The following is a 12,178-nucleotide window of genomic DNA, read 5'->3' on the forward strand; positions in this document are numbered from 1 at the left end:
ATTTATAGTACATATGTTAAATTCCTTACAGTCTAATTTGAAGTGATATTATCACCTTACATATACGGTAGTATAAGAATTTTATAGTGGTATATTTTCAATTCTACCTCCCAAAACTTAAGATATTTTTCTGATATATTGCTTCTGTGTATGTTATCCCCATAATACACTGTTATAATTTTTGTTTAAACCATCAGTTCTCTTTTAAAGATAGTTAAGTAAGAAAAACAAATCTTAAACCAAAACCAAAACCAAAACCAAAACAAAACCCATAATTTGGGGCCAGGGATTTAGCTCAGCGGCACAGCGCCTGAACGGCAAGCGCAAGGTCGTGAGTTAGATCCCCGGTACCAGAAAAACAAAACAAACAAAAAAAACCCAAAATGAAAAACAAATCTTATATATTTGTTTATGCAGTTACTCTTCATCCTTTTTTGTTGCTCTTCATTCTTGTGTATACCCCTGTCTTCATCTAGTTTTACTTATCTTCTGTCTGAAAATTTCCCTTTATCATTTCTTGTATAGAAGCAATGCTGGGGATGAATTTTTTTTGCTTCTATATATCTGAAAATGTCTTTGTTTCACCTTCATCTTTCAAAGATATTTTCAGTGGCATAAATTTATGTATGACAGTTTATTTTTCTTTCAGTAGCTTTTCAGTAGTTTAAAGATGTTTCTGCACTGCCTTTTCATTTATATTATTTCCTATGAGAAATATTCTGTCATCCTTATCTTTGGTTTGCATATAATGTGCTTTTTTCACTGTCTGATTTTAATATTTTCTTTTCATTACTGATTTTGAGTAATTTGATACTGAAGCCTTAGTTTCATTTTCTTCCTGTATATTATGCTTAGGATTCATTGAGCTTCTTTGATTTATGAATTTATAGTTTTCATCAAAATTGAAAGCTTTTTCAGCTATCATTTCTTCAAAGAGTTTTCTGTCCCCACCACACTTTGAGGGTACAAATTACACATACATATATTATGCTGTTTAAAGTTGCCCCAGAGCTCACTGATGTTCTTTAAATTCTTGTTTTATAATCTTTTCTCTTTTTATGTTTGGATGTATTTTATTGCTGTATCTTCAAGTTCACTAATCATGTCATTAATCCCATCAGTGTGATTTTCATCTCAGAAACTGGAGTTTTTATCTTGAAAATTTTGATTTTTTAACATACTTTATGTGTCTGCTTAACATTTTGAACATCTGGAATACAATAATAAATATTTTTTTCTGTATCATTTTTATCAGTTTCAATTGGTTGCCTTTTTTGTTTTGTTGGGTTGTCTTTTTTTGAGACAAGGTTTCACTCTGCAATTCAGGCTGGCCTCAAACTCCCAGCAATTTTCCTACTTTAGCTTCCTGAATGTTACAGCTGTGCGCCATCACTCAGTCTTTCGTAGGTTTTTTGAAAAAATAATGTTATGAATTTTAATCCATTGAGTGCTGGATAGTTTCATATTCTCATAAGTATTCTTTTTGTTGTTGTTGTTCTGAGGACTGAATCTAGGGCTTTGTACATGCTAGGGAAGTGTACTACCTCTAAGCCAGATCACAGCCTTCTATAAATATTCTTAAATTTTATCCTGGAATGCAGAAAGAAACATTGAGCATTTTATGTCTTGCTTTTATGATTTGTTAGGTGGAACCACAGCAGCGTTTAGTCTAGGAATAATAAATTTTTGATCTTAGTCCTCTCCTAAATGCCCTGTGGCTTGCTATTAGAACCTTTAGATATTTAGGGAATTTCCCCCATTGTGAGTTCCCCACTGCCATCATTGCAGAAGTCAGGCACTTATTGTCCTAGCTTCCCTTGAAGGTGTAGTACAGACACATAATTTGGGATCCACCCATACCAGGACCAGAAATTTGTGTACACGTGTGGCAGGCACTGGTGGAATCGATTCTAGTGAGGTGCAAAGAGCAACATTCCAGTTCAGAGAGTGAGCAATGCCAAGCTTTCTAGCAGCCCTGCCCAGTGCCTAGTCTGGGAAGTAGTAGTGTCTAGGTTGGTAGAATCAGGGTCTCCCTAAACCTGTTTGCCATGTAATTTGGTGGATTTCCTGGCCGTCATGACACTAACCCTGATATTTCTTCTCTTTTTTTTTCCATATCTCTGATATTTTAATAGGAAAAGAACATCAAACACATATAATAGATGAAACAAAGATAGCAAAATACAAAAAAGAACTCTTAAATATACAAGTGAGGACAACATGTTACTACCAATTCTTCTTTCTTCAATAAAATCTATTAATGAGCCACGTTCCCATAGAACTTAAGATTTTGTTCGATTCTCTTCCCCATGACCAGAAATTCTAAACTTACAGAGAAAAAAAAGAAAAAAAAAAAACATTGTATGACAATGAATACAAGTTCATAAGGAACATCCTTTTAAATGAGATATTATGGAAGAAAATACTATGAAAATTATAATCCTATGAGAATTGTTTTTAAGCACAATGAAGATACTACAGTTTGTGTAGAAAACTATAAATATATAAGACTCTAGCACTGGGGCAGGGGAGTTGGAATACATATTACTGTATTTAACATTCCATAGGCCTAGAAAACTTGTGAGGGGAGAGCAAAACTGATGGTCACTTCAGTCTTTACTTAAGAGTACATAATTATGAAAAATTCCTGGGTCAAAAGGTGCTCCAAATGGAACTATACTTTGTGAAAGCATAGAACTTAGATATATGTTTTAAAGGAAAGAAAAGGTATTGAATAACTGCAGTCCCTTCCAAAAAGTAAATCTTAAATTAAGGGGAAGTCTAATCGTGTAAATGAGTCTGGCTCAAAAAGGAAACTGAACAACATATCCATGTTGTGTCCATAAAAGTAATGATGGTACATCTTTAATATTAAAGAATTAGGCTGGGGGCTGGGGATTTAGCTCAGCGGCACAGCGCCAGCCTGGCAAGTGTGAGGTCGTGAGTTTGATTTCTGGTACTAGGAAAAAAAAAAAAAGAATTAGGCTATAAGAAAAGTTCAGTCCAGAATTGGTTTTTAAAATCCATTTGTGCTCCTTGGTGGGGGTGTAATAAAGTTCCATGGGTTTGTTCACTTTCCAGTATTTCTCACTGATGAATTCCAAAGAAAAAGAGCCATTTACTGCAGTGAACTGGCCACTGGCTGTTGCTATATAAATTGAATACTGCTTCTCACTAGCTGTTCCAAGGTTCATCTGGTTTGATTCTCCTTTGCTTCGCAGTTCTTCTACAGCTCACCTCACACCCAGATACTTCGATAAGTGATCGACAGTGGCCTTACCTGAAGTCTTTACGTATCTTGTCTGCGCACTGTCATCTTTATCCGTAAGTGTGGGATGAGGCCTGAGTACTAACTCAATTTCACTAGCACCATCCACTGCTGGATCAGTTGCTACTGTTGCATTGTTATTATCAAGTTCAAGCCCAGAATCATCAGATGTTTTGGTCCGTTTGTTACTAGGGCCTGTTTCCTGATTACTATGTGCGGATGCATTACTACAGCGAGAACTGTCACCATTATCTTCTGCTCCACTACCATTCTCAGTCTGTTGTTTCTTGCCCCGATGTAACCTGTCCATGGCTTGGATCTGCAGATCGTCTGCAGTGCTGTGACTGAGTGCCTGCTGATTACTGAGCTTGCTGATCCTGCCTAGTACTCTCTCTTGATGAGCTTCCTACTCATCACGACAAGGGTAAATTTTGCTGATGAGTGCATCAAAGTTTGGGTCTGGCCTTAGTGATCTTTTGGAAACTTGTTTTTTTCTGACAGGTAGGACACTCTTTGTTGCCACTTCTTAGGGCTGTGACAACACAATCTGCACAAAAACGGTGCAAACACTCCTTTGTCATCATAGTGCTCTTCAACATAGCCAAACTGGATATATTAATTCGCTGTGGAGACTTCTAGGTGAAACCACAATTTCCAAGCCATCTGTTATTGCCTCCTGGGCTGTTTGTTGTAATTCAGATAAGCTCAGTTCCCATGTTTTGTTTAATGGTTGAGTTCCATTTGTCTGCACAGCCTGAGACATTGCGGCTCCTACCCCAGCTGGGGGCTCTGCTAGCCGTTGCTGGAGTGAGACTCTGGAATCAGCCCGGCCCCCCGTCCCAGGGCACAATACGGTGAGCCTCTTTCCCTGACCTTTCTAGTCCTCTTAGAGTTTCTATGTCTCCTAATAGCCTTTATTCTTTTTTTAAATTTTTTTTTGTTTTTTTGTTTTTTGAGACAAGTTCTCACTCTGGAGTTCAGGCTGGCCTTGAACTCCTTAAGTACCAAAAGCTGGCCTCAAACTTGCCACGCTTCTGCCTCAGCCTCCAGAGTGTTGGGATTACAGGGGTGGACCACCACACCCACCTTCCTAATGGCCTTTGTTTTTAATTTTATTTTTTGGTACCAGGAATCAAACTCAAGACTGCACTTTCCAAGCGCTGTGCCACTGAGCTATAGCCCAGCCCCCTAATGGCCTTTAAAACAAAGAGTAGCAGGGGCTGGGGATTTAGCTCAGTGGCACAGCGCCTGCCCGGCAAGCACAAGGTCATGAGCTTGATCCCTGGCACCGGAAAACAAACAAACAAAAAAAACAAAAAACAAAGAGTAGCAAGTCTTTCTCGTGAAGTTTCTTTGGACTGAATTTTATCCACCTAAAATTCATACGTTGACATTCTAACCTCTAAGATGATAGGGCCTTTGGGAGGCAATAGAGTTTTTGTTTTGTTTTGCTTCCCGTTCCCCTTCCTACCTATCCATCTCCCCAGACAACTAGGTTTAGAGCAGTCGTGAGGGTGGGTCTTCACGATATTAGCACCCTTACGAAAGAGACACCACATCTTTCTCTCCCTCCTTGCTCCCCGAAACATGTGGACACCCAGCGGGAAGGCAGTCATCTGCACCCACAAGTCAATCTGAGAGCCCAGCAGAAACCGAGCAGGCTGGCACCTGCATCTCGGACTTCCAGCCTGCAGAACTCAGCGCTGTGAGATCAATCTACAGTATTCTGTCGTGGCAGGTCAAGCCAACGAAGACATTAGTAAATATTTTAGACTTTTTTATCACAATTCCTCAGTTCTGCTGCAATAGCCTGAAAGCAGTTATGAGCAGAATGTAAGCAAAAGACTGTGACTATGCTTCCATAACATTTTATGTATGGACACTGCGATATGAATTTCATACATTTCCATGGGTCATGAATATCATTCTTTTTTACATTTTTTTGTCAAACTATTTAAAAATGTGAAAATTATACTTTGCTGTGACCCATACAAAACTAAAAGGAAAGTCACATTTGTTAATTTCTACGCAACCAGCTTTTTCTGCTTAAACAAGCTACTATTGGTTTCTGATTTGCATCTAAGAAGCCTGCCGGGTGCCTTTGGTCCAGGCCTGTTTGAAGAGAAGCTTATTCTTAAGCTCTGAGATAGAAACACCCATCCTGCTTTTCTTCAACTGCCAGCGGAGAATTTGCTACATAAACTTCCCTGTATTACCTGCTGTAATTTTTAGCAACCCATCGACTCCTGCAGAAGGTTGTCTAATATAATCAAGTCTCCTCCTGAGGAAGGGTTTTGAATAATGCTGGGTTTCTCTGTCCTGTAGATTGTCCAGCTCTGGAGAGCTCTTGCTCCTCTGAGCGAGCTATTTGTTTCATTGTCACCTGAACCACATGATTGTAGATAGATACAGAGCGGCGGCCATAGCCATAGCTCAGTTTCGCTGCGGCTGACAGGAAAGCTATGTGAAATAAGACGAACAGAAATGGCAATAAAACTAATAAAGGCGGCTGCATGATGAAAGCAGGTTATTCTCTGGACTCATGTGAGGGTTAGAGTTAAGAAACTACCACCTCATTCTAGAAGCTCAAACTGACCAGAGTCAGCCAACATTTGGAGACTCTTTTTTAAGCCTCTTTTCTATCACCACAAGATACAGATTCTGTTTGCATTTTCATACAGAGTACCTTGCCTAATAAAAATATGATGCTTAGCAACAGAAGTAAATTACAACTATATTTAGCTAAACCAAAGCAGTTTTAAAATGTACTGGACAATATGATTGACACAATTGGCAATTTCTCTTGTCCTTTACTGACAGTACCACCTAGTTTATATTCTGGCCTGAGAAAAGTCTCACCAGTCTGAAGTGATTTGATTTGTCAGGAGAACAATGAGAAGGCAGAGGATTAGACAAAAAGGCTTCTCTTTGGCTATGGGGTCTAGGATTTACAGAGCTCCTGCCTGCATGAGGGGACTTTCCACTTTTGAGTATTTAGCCTCCTGTTTCACTTTTGAAATTATAATAGTTAATGGAAAGAGAGAGCAAGATGGTGTTATTTGGGGACCAGAGGACAGTACCTGTGAATGAGAGGATAAAGTGATTCCCCATGTATCTGTAGTAATAAGTCACATCAGTGCATGGTAGTAAGGGCCCTTTACCTGCTATAAAGGGAGTGATGCTTGGTCTCTGAGGTCCTCCTCCCCCAAACCCACAAGATCAGCCTTAGGTGAAAAATATCAAACAGATCCCAGCTGAGGAATATTCTACCTGACCAGGAAATTTAAATTTTTTGTGCAGCTATTTAAAAATGTGAAAAAAATTCAATGTAGAGGTACAAATGGTCACCATAAATAAAGATTGAGAAATGTCACAGTTTAGGGGAGCCTAAAGAGACATGGCAATTAAATGCAATGTGGTGTCCTGGCTGGGATCCTGGAACGGAAAAAGGACGTTAGGGGAAAAACTGAAAAAACTTGAATAAACTTTAGACTTCAAGGAGTAAAATATCAATATTTGACATGAATTTCAGCAAATGTACTGTAATGTAAGATATTAGCGATAGGAGAAACTGGATGTTAGCGGTACTCTCCTACCAATAATGCTGTAAATCTAAAACTTTTCAAATAAGAAGGTTATTAAAAAGCAGACCTTCGCTTTTGCTAGACTTATCCCCCAGCCTCTCCCCCAGGAGGCCAGAGACAGTGCTCACTGCTTACACTGAGCTCAGGCAGGGTGTATTATCTACATCTGGTAGACCGAAGATATCACTAACCAACCAAAGATTATAAATCTGAATCTAGACAAAAAATGGGAATTAAAACTGTATACACAAATGAATAACATCCTAAAGCATTTTGTTGTCTGTGAGAATAGAACATAATCTGTGAGAAACTCCAAGATGGAACCTGACCTTTTATTTTTAACACAACAGCTGAACTCTCCGTGGTCGCCCGCAATAACTGCAATCCTTGCCTATAGGCAACACCTCTTCCAAATTAAGGAACATTTCTTGAAGTTCTCATTAAATGCACATTACTGTTTTGAGGTTGATATCCTGGGAGCTATGACTGTTCAAGTTACTCTTTACAGAGTTGAGTCCTTCTATAAAGCAGAAGCATTATAGGAAGCTGAAATGTATTCTGCAGAGGAGGTTGTCTTAAGTATGTTATTCAGTACAAACATCTCCTTCGGGAATTTACTAGAGAAAGTTTTTCTGATTACTGCTCCATGATTGTGTGTTAGCAGTAATTGCTCCCCTTCAGAGAACTTTACAGAGGTCATTCTTGAATACAGGAAAATTGATGATTGATTATCTTGTCACTGCCTTTGGTAATTGGTCATAGGCTAAGCCAGCCCATAGAAAAAGAAGAAGCCACTTGGGTTTTGGCAATCAAACAACTGAGGGTCTCAAAAGTTTCTTTCTGCTGTCTTCAGGTCCTGTCAGGGGGCTTCCTTGACATAAGCAGCTGCCTTCAGTAGTTTTAATGTTGCTCTGAACTTTTCTGCTCTTTATATAGATTGAGTTCTGATCATAAGCCTTTGTCTCTGCTTTGCTTTTGCTTTCACAATGAAAATCTGAGAAGGAAAGGGAAGCATCAGAGGAATGGATTCAACATTCTGCCTGTGCCACTTGAGCAGGGCATTTCCCCCCTCTGTGCCTCCGTTTCCTGAGCTATAAAGTTGAATTCATAATACTCGCCCAATTATGTTAGGTTACTATGCACATCATTGATCATAATAGATATGAATATTGTTTATAGTTTAAAATGCAGCACAAAGTAACATTTAAACACACCACTCAAATTTCAAAGTGCCCTTCAAGCCCCCTAAAATAGACTGTGACCAACATGTCAGAAGCTAAAATTTAGACACCAGTTTCACACACCTGAAAATAATTCTGGCTGGTTTGGTGCACATCGGGTGGGGGCGGAGTTTCTGCAGTATCTATGTGTTTGTGTCACTTATTCAAAGTCAAAGGAAGGGATTTCTTTTTTTTTTTTTTTTGGTTTTTCTCTAGTACCGGGAACCGAACTCACGACCTTGTGCTTGCCAGGCAGGCGCTTTGCCGCTGAGTTAAATCCCCAGCCCCCAAGGAAGGGATTTCTAATTGGCTTAGCCCACACTACTTAACACCGCTTTCCGTAAGGGAGCGAGGGAATGAAGATCTCCTATTTTCTGCTTCTAACATGGAACACAGACCCTGCTTCTCACTAAGACTCATAAAGTAGGATTTGCAAAACACAGGAAGGACTTTAGAGGCTAAGTAGTACCCAAGTAATAATAAATATCTCTCCTGTGAGGTTTCCAAGGGCTTGGTGAGAGCTACCTAACACTGCAGAAACTGCAAACACATATCCAACAGAATGCCTTTACCTTGGGTATGTCCTGGTGTTCCCGTCTGTGACCCCTTGGACCCTATTCAGATAAGCTTCCATTTTCTCAGACTTTGGATCTATTTGTGAGCCGACTCTGACACTTCTGACTCCTAACTAAGTCACAGTCCTTTCCTATAAGTCCCAACTTGGCCCACAACTTAGAATTGAGGCTATAAGAGAAAAAGTAAGCCACAGAGAGATCTAGACCGCCATCGTATTCCACAAAATTAGCAAGCTGCTCATTTGTTCAGGTGGGATAACCGTGATTCAAACTATTAGAATACAGTGTGCCTTTGTACGAACTCTTCAAAGTTATTCTTTCAAATTTTGAAACGGTTAGTTCCTTTCATTCTCAGAAATGTTCCCTAAACAGTTTGTGCGGGCACTCTCCTGGCGGTGCCTATGACTGCCAGTTACATTTTGTGAAGTTTCTTTTCCCATTTTGATTTGATGAATATAGAATTTAAGCTCTCATCTGAAGATGAGAAAGGACTGATCATAACCAAGTTTTCAAAGTGGCCCAGATGACCCGGACGCTCACCAGGGTACTGAAGCTGCGTGACAAGGGGCACGCTTGGAATGAGGGCAGGAGGCAAGTTGAAGGTCTCACCACCCAGTGGATTTGCCAGCCCTCATTTTGCTTTTAAACTGCAAGGAGTGACTATGAGGTATGTGCTGTAAAAGTTATTTTCAGAGCTGTTAAGATTTAATCACTTCACTGTTTTTAACTGGAAGAACCCATTATTTCTTTTACTACACTGGAACACATTTTCAAAGGAAAGCCTGCGGACAATGCAGGCTTAGGATAATTGCCTCAAACCACTTCCTCTTTCCCTGCCACGTGATCACTGCTGCCTTTCAACTAGGAGCCTCACTCAGGTACTCCTCAAGCCTTTCTTAGCTATCTGTTTTGTGCCAGGCCCTGTATGATGCAGAGGAGAATTGGATGTGTCGTCAATAAAGCTTCGAGGACCTTCAATGCTGTATGATTCTTCCAAGGATGCACCTAGCAATGTATGTGTGTGGTCCTATGTTCTGCAAAATTTGCAAAAGTAAAGTATTAACCACAATTGGTTCAGACCATTATCTTTTTCCACCCTGACATCCCCTGTTTCACAATTCTTCCTTGTATTGGCTGTTGGTGGAGAGTCTATGGTCATTTGGGGTATTAAGCTAAAGGAATTTGAGCTAGCACACATTTAGTCTGGGTTTAGTGGGATACATTTATGTGTCTGGCAGTCATTTCTGTGAATAGTTAAGTTACTGCCAGCCACCCCAGCTTTGGACTGGCTTGTAGGGCTGCTCCTACTATTCAGTGTGCCAGCTCACTGATGTATCCTTTAAAGTAGAGAAGGGTCTTAGAAACTGTTGTCATATGAGAGAGGTAATCACAGATTACAAGTCAAAAAAGTAGAAGAAAGATATATATAGATGTGCTAGTCAGTTAATAAATAAAAATATCCCATTTTCATAGATTTTGTAATATTTATCAGCTTCTCTTTTTTTGTTTTAGTTTTTTGAGACAGGGTCTCACTCTGCAGTGCAGGCTGGCCTTGAACTCACTATGTAGCCCAAGCTGGTCTCGAACTCACAGCAATCTCCCTGCTTCAGCCTCCTGCGGGCTAGGATTACAGGCATGCACCTCCACTCCTGGCTATCAGCTTTTCTTGTTAGTAATTTGTTGTGATTTCTTGATACAGAACTTTGGATTCTTTTGAAGAATCTGTCCCTCCCCAGATTAGTACATGAGTTTCAGGCCCGCAGATTTTGGGTTTGCCCCTGGTAAGTGAAGGTAGGTGCATTAACGCCTCACTCAGTTTTCCTGTGGGTGAACAATCTATTAGGACAGACAGACAAAGAAAGAGGCAGTGCAGCACAGCATAACAAGTGCTCCAATGTGGCATCATCTGACCAGTTGGGGGAAAGTGAATCCCAACCTTACATACGTCTATGTGTGTTTCTTTCTAACACCAAATGTATGATGTCTTTTCCAACAGCAAAAACCAGTTCACAGGCTCTGTGTCCTACAATTCCATGTGCTTCAGGCACTTTCTGCCTGAAGTTAGTCTATGCTAACTTCTCCCAGATTAGGTGGTCAGTCTCACAAGAGTGCTCCAACTTTTCATCCCAATCACAAGTCCTGAGACCATGGATTACTCACACTTCTTTCCTATTTGGCTACAAATTCAAGGGTTCTTATGGTGTTTCCTCAGCTCTTGTAATCTGTTAAAATGAATTATAGAATTTAAGAAAGTGTCCATCAACCGGTGAATGGATTTAAAAAAAGTGGCATTTATGCAAAGTGGAGCACTACTCTGCCATAAAGAAGGGTAGACTTGACTCGTTTGTAGGAAGATGGATGCTCCTTGAGACCAGAGTGTAAAATGAAATAGATCAAATACACAAGCTTAAATACTGCAGTTTCTCTTTTATAAGAAAGGCTTTATAGGGCTGGGGATTTAGCTCAGCGGCAAAGTGCCTGCCTGGCAAGCTCAAGGTCGTGAGTTCAGTTCCCGGTACCGGAGAAAAACCAAAAAATAAATAAAATAAAATAAAATAAAAGAAAGGCTTTATATAAATGAACAAAGCAAAAGATGGGTAATAGGAAACAGGGAAATAGATCTTTTGCAAATGGGAAGGGAATCAAGAGATGAGGAGAGCAGTGAGGGGAAAAAGGGGACTGGGATAGAAAAGAATTAAGATGTGCCATGTGCATGTACCAACTCCCCACAAGGAGTGTGACCGTTATATACTGCAAACATGGACTAATACTGTTAAAAATCATGATTACTGATTTATTATAAAGTCAGTCACATACAACTCAGGAACAGCCAAATTTTTTAAGAGATACATAGGGCAAGTGGGAGTGGAGGGAGGGCCGCCTGGAGTTTCCATATCTTCTTTCAGGGCATTGCGCTCCCAGCACATCACTGTTGCCAATCTGGAAGTGCCCCAAATCTCAGAGTTTTTATCACAGCTTTATTAGCCATGATTGATTAAATCCTTGGCCACTGGTGACTGAACTCAGTCTCCAGCCTCTCTCCCTAGTGGATGGAGATGGGGCTGAAGTTCTAAGCTCCTCATCACGGTCCTTCTGGGGACCAGCTCCCATCCTGAGTTTATTGGAAGGCCCCACCCCTGTGACTCACTAGCATTAACTCTGGGAATCTTAGAAGGGCTTCAGTATGAGCCAGGCGGGGTGGCGCATGCCTGTGATCCCAGCACCCAGGAGGCAGAGGCAGGAAGGTCGCTGTGAGTTCAAGGCCAGCCTGGAGTGCATAGTAAGACCCTGTCTCAAAAAAGAGGGCAGAGGCACACTTCAATATGAAAAATAAAACACTCTCCAATCACACAGGAAACTCTAAGAGTTTAGGAGCTCTGTGCCAGAAATTTGGGGCAAAGACCAAATATTGTGTGTGCGTGTGTGTGCATTCATGTGTGTGTGTGTGTGTGTGTGTGTGTGTGTGTGTGGTGCTGGGGACTGAACCTGGGGATTGCTGGCTGCATTCCTGGCCTTTTTATTTTTATTTTA

The 12,178-nt window shown here is 40.4% G+C and overlaps 1 pseudogene; it reads right to left on the reverse strand.

The window, feature by feature from the left end:
• Nucleotides 1–1,585: 1,585 nt before the first annotated feature.
• Nucleotides 1,586–4,034, reverse strand: LOC102022763 (annotated as a pseudogene).
• Between the last annotated feature and the right edge of the window lie 8,144 nt (nucleotides 4,035–12,178).

Source organism: Chinchilla lanigera, unplaced genomic scaffold, assembly GCF_000276665.1.
Source record: "Chinchilla lanigera isolate Chin_1 unplaced genomic scaffold, ChiLan1.0 scaffold00048, whole genome shotgun sequence".
NCBI lineage: Eukaryota > Metazoa > Chordata > Mammalia > Rodentia > Chinchillidae > Chinchilla > Chinchilla lanigera.